The sequence below is a fragment of the Artemia sp. Qi Xiang Cuo genome, chromosome 20 (genome assembly GCF_049724085.1).
Source record: "Artemia sp. Qi Xiang Cuo chromosome 20, ASM4972408v1, whole genome shotgun sequence".
Classification (NCBI taxonomy): Eukaryota; Metazoa; Arthropoda; class Branchiopoda; order Anostraca; family Artemiidae; genus Artemia; species Artemia sp. Qi Xiang Cuo.
This window is the reverse complement of record NC_142813.1, coordinates 25,768,221-25,774,643: the sequence shown is the minus strand read 5'-3', so window position 1 is coordinate 25,774,643 and position 6,423 is coordinate 25,768,221. Positions and strand designations below refer to the sequence as shown.

The window sequence follows — 6,423 nt, the reverse complement described above, 5'->3', positions numbered from 1 at the left end:
TTTTGAGGCTGGTTGCCCTCCAATCACTTTCGACTATTAAAAAGGATACTAGAACTTTCAATTTCTAATCCAATGTGGGCCCTCCGAAGTTTATGTGACAATCCTTCCCATAAAAAAAACCTTATATGCCCCAAAGGCATGAGCTACAACACTTCCCCTTAGGGCTCTGGGGGAGGGATAATCTTCAAAGACAAACTTGCTGGACCTTTCAACTAAGTTGAACAAAATGGCTATCTTAAAATTTTAATTGGATGTATTTTGGTAAATTATGGGCGTGGGGGGGCCTGGTTGCCCTTCAATCACTTTCGACTATTTGAAAGCGCGATAGAATTTGCTATCTCCAATTAAATAAGCCTCTTTCGAAGATTCTACGATAACTATTTCTATACGAAGTGCCCTGGTATAAAAAAAAGTAATACATTATGCCCAAATGGCTCTTTACGTAGGCAGTGCTATTGCGCTGCCTATGATACATAGACTTTTTTTTTGAAAAAATTGTTATCTCAAAATTCTTACTAGATGCATTTTGAGAAAATACGACTTGGGGGGGGGGGGGTAGCTGCCTTCTGATACCTTTGACACTGACAAAGGGCGCTATGGCTTCTGATTAGCAATCGAATGATCCCCCTCTGAGGTTTACACGAACACACTTACTATAAAAACCTTATATGCCCCCAGGACATAACTTACAACCCTTGACCAAGGGGCTATTGGGGATTGTCATCCTCACTGACATATTATCCGGAGCTTTCAATTACCCTGAACAAAATTGCTATTTCAAAATTTTGATTGGATGTGTTTGGGGAATTGATGGGGCGTGGGGAAGGACTGGTTGCCTTCCAATCACCTTCGACTATTAGAAAGGGCGCTATCCCTTTCAATTTCCAATCGAATGAGCCCCTTTTGAATTGTATACGAAAACACGTTCTATAAGAAGTGCCCTGATGTAAAACAACCAGAAAACCAAAAAAAAACAAACAATTAAAGTAAAATAAATAATACATAGTGCCCAGATCGCTCTTTACTTAGGCAGCGCTATTGCACTAATATGAACCTTGGACTGTTTTTGAACAAATGGCCGTCTAAAATTTCTGGAGCTTTCAACTACCCTGAACAAAATGGCTATCTAAAAATTTAGATTGAATTTATTTGGGGAAATGATAGGCGTTAAGGGGGGGACTGGTTGCCCTCCAATCACTTTCGACTGTTAAAAAGGCCACCAGACGTTGCAATTTCCAATTGAATACGCCCCTTTTGAAGTTTTTACGACAACTTCTTCTATACGAAGTGCCCTGGTATAAAAAAAAAAAAAAAAATAGCAATAAAAAAAATAATATAATTATGCCCACATCGCTCTTAACTTATGCAGTGCGCTTCCAGTGATTTTCGTTTATCCAGGGGGTTTCAGGGAGTTTGCATCCATCACCATTCTTTTTAATCTTCAAAGACAAACTTGCTGGACCTTTCAACTAAGTACAACAAAATGGCTATCTCAAAATTTTATTTGGATGTATTTGGGTAAATGATGGGCGTGGGGGGGGGGGGGGCTGGTTGCCCTTCAATCACTTTAGACTATTAAAAAGCGCAATAGAAATTGCTATTTCCAAACAAATAAGCCTTTTTCGAAGATTCTACGAAAACTTTTTCTATTCAAAGTGCCCTGGTATATATATATATATATATATATATATATATATATATATATATATATATATATATATATATATATATATATATATATTTAATTTTTTTGGCCTTTTGTTTTTTAGAGTTTCGGTTACCACAAGTAATTCTTGCTCTTTACTTACTTACACTAATTCGTTATTATTAAAAAAAACTGTTTAAGCTGTAGTTCTATTAGTGGCATCTAGGTTTATATTTTTATTACAAATAATTAAAAACGAACATCAACCGTTTTCTTACTGGACTTAAGACTAAGGAATTGGAATTCATAGCTTTATATTCTGTTTGTAATTTTGTGTGGGTAAAACTCTATTTAAGAAGTTTTTTTCTATCTTGGAAAGTAGTTGAGTTACTAGGATGGGCTATTGTGGCTGAGGAGATTTTGCATAGTTTGATAAAATTTTAGTTGAGTCTTTTTACTAGGCCTTGTTTAAGCTAACAACCAACATTCTGTTAGCCAAGGAAAAAAAAGTGCTGGTAAATATACATTGCAAATCTATAACTGACATCGGGATAAGGTGACACTGCTTGATTCTGTACAATAGGGAGCTTTTCTGGGTAGCCTAAATTTTTACAGTTCATATTATTAACCTACAAGTAAAGTGAACATAGGCATACCACTTGATGCCTTTTTTATGCTCTTTACAAATATAATGATCACTTCTTTTTCAAGTTCAAATTTACCCATCCCCACCCCTAATGTGCCAATATATAGCCTACCCTGAATTGGAATAGGCTATAGGACCATCTACCATAGATTGTTGATGGCAAAGTGGAAAATGCAAAAATATAAAAATAATATAGGATATAAAAAAGGCTTAAAACATCTGTTTTAAACTTACTGTTTCATAATAAATCCTTTTTTTAATCCATAAGCACTGATTTTCCACAATTAGCCTAAGTTAGATAAGTGAAAATTGTAACAATAAATTTTGCAGGTATACCTACCCACTTTGGTCAATATATACCAAATCATATTATTGAGTTTCAAATAAAGTGAATACACCATTTGATGCCTTTTTTATGCTGATTACGAATATAATAAGTATTTCTATTAGAAATGAATTTAAGCCCCCTCCCCCCCTATATCGGCTATACCTAACCCTGAATTGGCATCCCTAGGGGGGGGGGGCTGAAATACATTTCCGATAGAAATGGTTATTATATTTGTAATCAGAATAAAAAAAGGCATCGAATGGTGTATTCACTTTAGTCCTAACTCAATAATATGATTTTGTATATATTGACCCCCACTTTGATATACCCACTCTTTTATATATCTCAGACTGAAGACTAAATGAAAAACATGTTTTGACGGGATGATGCAAGACACTGCTGTAGAGAAATACAATGTACAGCATGGTTTTAATAGCATATACAATATATAAAGTGTTTTTTGGGGGGTTTGGGGAGTGGGGGAAAAGGTACCTAGGTTAGGTTAGGTTATTATATTTTTGTCATTTTCAAGAGCTCAAAAAGCAATTAAATTTGAATTTCCAATAGAAGTGATTATTATGTTTATAAAGAGCATAAAAAAGGCATTAAGTGGTATATTCACTTTATGTGTAAGTCAATAATATGATTTGCAAAAAAAAATACCAACATTTTATATTTGAGTTGTCTAATAAATGAGGTCTGAATTGTTATAAATAAGTATTATTTGAATATGTTACTCTTGAACAACTTATTTATAAACTAGTGATATGTTTTTAACCACTTTTTAATAAACCTAGTGTTGATAACTTCTTTGTGTGGTTACATTTCAGGGTATATATTTACACATTAGGGCAGATAAGGGTAGGTAAATTTTAATTTGCAATAAAAGCAATTATTATATTCATAAAGAGCATAAAAAAGGCATCAAGTGGTATGTTCACTTTATATGTAAGTCAGTAATATGAACTGCAAAAAATTTACCCTTTTCTGAAGGTGCTTCCATTCACAAATGACCCCCCCCCCTCCACCCACCTTCTGAATGTCCTATATTCAGCTCTAGTAATGAATTTCTTCTTTACATCAGTCTAGTCATATGTTATAGCTCCTGTATCAATTCAGCTACCTTCTCAGTCTGTAGCCTAATTTGTTTCTGTGTGTGATTAAGTGCATAGTTTAGCCTAGACCTACCTGAATACCTATTATTTGACATGATTTTAAAATGATAGAAGAAACCATGAAAATCTGATTAATAAGGACAACTTACATAATGTAAAGTAAGAATTTTGTTGTTTTAGTATATTTTCTTTAATTTTTGTATGTGCCTTAGGTTAAAAATCAGACCCTCCAGGGGGGGGGCAAATGAATGATTATTATATTTGGAAAAAATGAAGAAAGTGTTCATGTTATCCTTGTGCCAATAATGGAATCTTGCATATGCCCTATGTTTACCAAAATGTCTGCTAACAGTTCTCATAAACATAAGCTAGCCTATTAATTGTGTCAAAAATACAAAAGCAAAGCCAACTTAGATAAAGCCTCCAATTGTGTTTTTAATCTCCATGTTATTATCAATTACTTCAAGAAATTAATATAATTTTTAAACCTTGTAAGATAATGACTGAGGTAAATTATTACCATCAGTTTATACATAAAAATTGATGCACAATAGAAGCACAGTCAATTTAAAAAAAACTTGCTTTTTCTCTTGTTATTTATAGATAGTTTGTATAAGTTTTGGTAGCCTGCCTTATAAGGCACTTTTTGCTGATAGGACATGTATTGTTGCAAAACCTCCCTCTAGCATGTCCTTAAATCTTTTTTTAGGAAACCAACAGACAAATTCGCTTACTCAGAAATATTATTGGATCATAGGCTTCATTCTAGGTTCAGCAAAAAGTTGCAAAAAAGCAACTTTTTTTTGTTCTAGCTGACATTTTGTAGTAGCTTGAACAAAAGAGAAAAGCAACTTTGTTTTATTTTTATTATTCTTTTTAGTAACTAATAATGATAGTTAAGGAGCATCTTTAGTGAAGTAATTGATCATCACTATCATCATTGCTAGTAAAATCAGTTTGCAACATAATAAAAGGATTATCAGGCTAAATTATTCTGAAAGAGTAATAAATACAGTTGAAGCTCATTACAGGGGTTGTACAAAGGTCCCTAAAATTCCAAAAGTCCCTATTTCTGTCACAAGAGAATCATTGATGAAATAGTATAGTCTTATAAACATTAGATGGCCAGTGTTTACACCCCATGGAAAAGACCCCCTTCCCAGAAAATACCACCCATGGGAAATAAGGCTTTCCAAATTTGAGAATTTTATTTGAGTTTAATATTTTTAATTTCCGTTGGGGGAAAGAGTTTTGGTACTTGTGTATTATGTGCCACTCATTCAAGTTTATGCTGTATAAAACTAGAGAACAAACTGGTTTCTTTGTCAGTTTTTTTTTTAGCTTAGCAAGAGACAAGACAAAGACAAGAAACAGAATTTATGGGATATATATATAATTTGGGCTATATATTTGCACATAAGGGGGGGGGGTAAAGTATTTAGATGGTTTGAATTCAGAAAACAATTCTTTCTAGGTATATAGCCACTAAAAATTACAGAAGAACAGCAAGGTATCTGGAAATTTTGTTAACTAAAAAAAAAATCCTAGTGTAAAGTAAATGTAATGTTTCATTTCAGTGTTTTTTTCTAAGTGTTGTGTTTTTATAGTTAAACACCTAGAACCTAAACATTGTGCCTTTACTAGCATAAGAAGAAAGGTCAGTAATTCAATGATCTATTTCTGTTTTTTTTTTTTTTTTTTTTTTTTTTTTGTGTAATAAATAATTGAGACAAAAACTTTGGAAAGTAGTGAAAAAATTATTTCAAGTTAAGTGAAAGGGAAAGTTACTAGGGGTGGATAAGTCCAATGCATTCTATCACCTGTCCCTTGTCTTTGTATGCTGTGAAACCAGTTTTGTGAGATCTAACCTAAGCATATTTCTGAGTGTGTTTTGTTTAATTAGCAAGTACTGATAAAAACTCACTATTTGATTATAATTCCATTTTTGAAGGTATAAAATCCAGAGCCATTGATTCATCATGACCCAATTAAAAAATAATTTACAATTCGTTTGAAAACTGCCATATTTACTTTAGGTTGTTAGCATCACTCTTGTTTAAAACCATGTACCTGTAAACTGAACCAGCTGTGACAAAATAAATATCCAGAAAAGCTCATGGGAAATATATTATTCAGGTTGTATACTTGAGTTTTAGGGAGGGGAGTCAGGTAAAGAAAAGTTCCAAAGCTGCAGCCTGCCAGTAGCAGAATTCGACAGACTTCCAAAAGCTACAGAAACTTTAAGCAGCATAACTTGTGTTCTGACAGCCTTTCTTTGAGCAAAAATTATTTTTATATGTAAAAATGGTATTTTCAGATAAAATCTGCCAACAAATTTGAAAACTGCCAAGTAGTATTTCTACTCCACTACCCCACTTTTTGCACAGCAGCCCAATTGCAATAATGACCTCACCACCCTTTACAAGAGCCTTGTTTGATTTACTTCACTAGTTAACTAATAAGACAAATAAGTAGATTTTGCCGGTTTATTTGTAATTCTTAGTTAACTTTGAATGTTTTATTTCACAAATCAATTCTTAGTTGACTAAAAAAAATAACAATGACACTGCTATTAAGAATTCTATTAAGATAATACTAATAAGAAATATTTTCAAGCATTGCAAAGGGTGAGAAGGTGCAGCCACTTAGTCAATTAAGTTTGACAAGTAAGATGAAAAAGAAGCTGTAT

At 33.0% G+C, this 6,423-nt stretch overlaps 1 protein-coding gene across 3 annotated transcripts in view; it reads left to right on the top strand.

Annotated features, from left to right (window-relative positions):
* The first annotated feature begins 1,923 nt into the window (after positions 1–1,923).
* LOC148940042 (RNA-binding protein 5-like) overlaps positions 1,924–6,423 on the top strand; it is a 150,177-nt gene continuing 145,677 nt past the window's right edge. The window contains exon 1 of one of the 3 annotated variants that reach the window (XM_089106288.1): positions 1,924–1,980. The gene's annotated coding sequence lies outside the window, so the exon portion shown is untranslated. Of the gene's footprint in view, positions 1,985–6,423 lie in introns of all 3 variants that reach the window. The other 2 variants (XM_089106290.1, XM_089106289.1) reach the window with 2 other exon arrangements.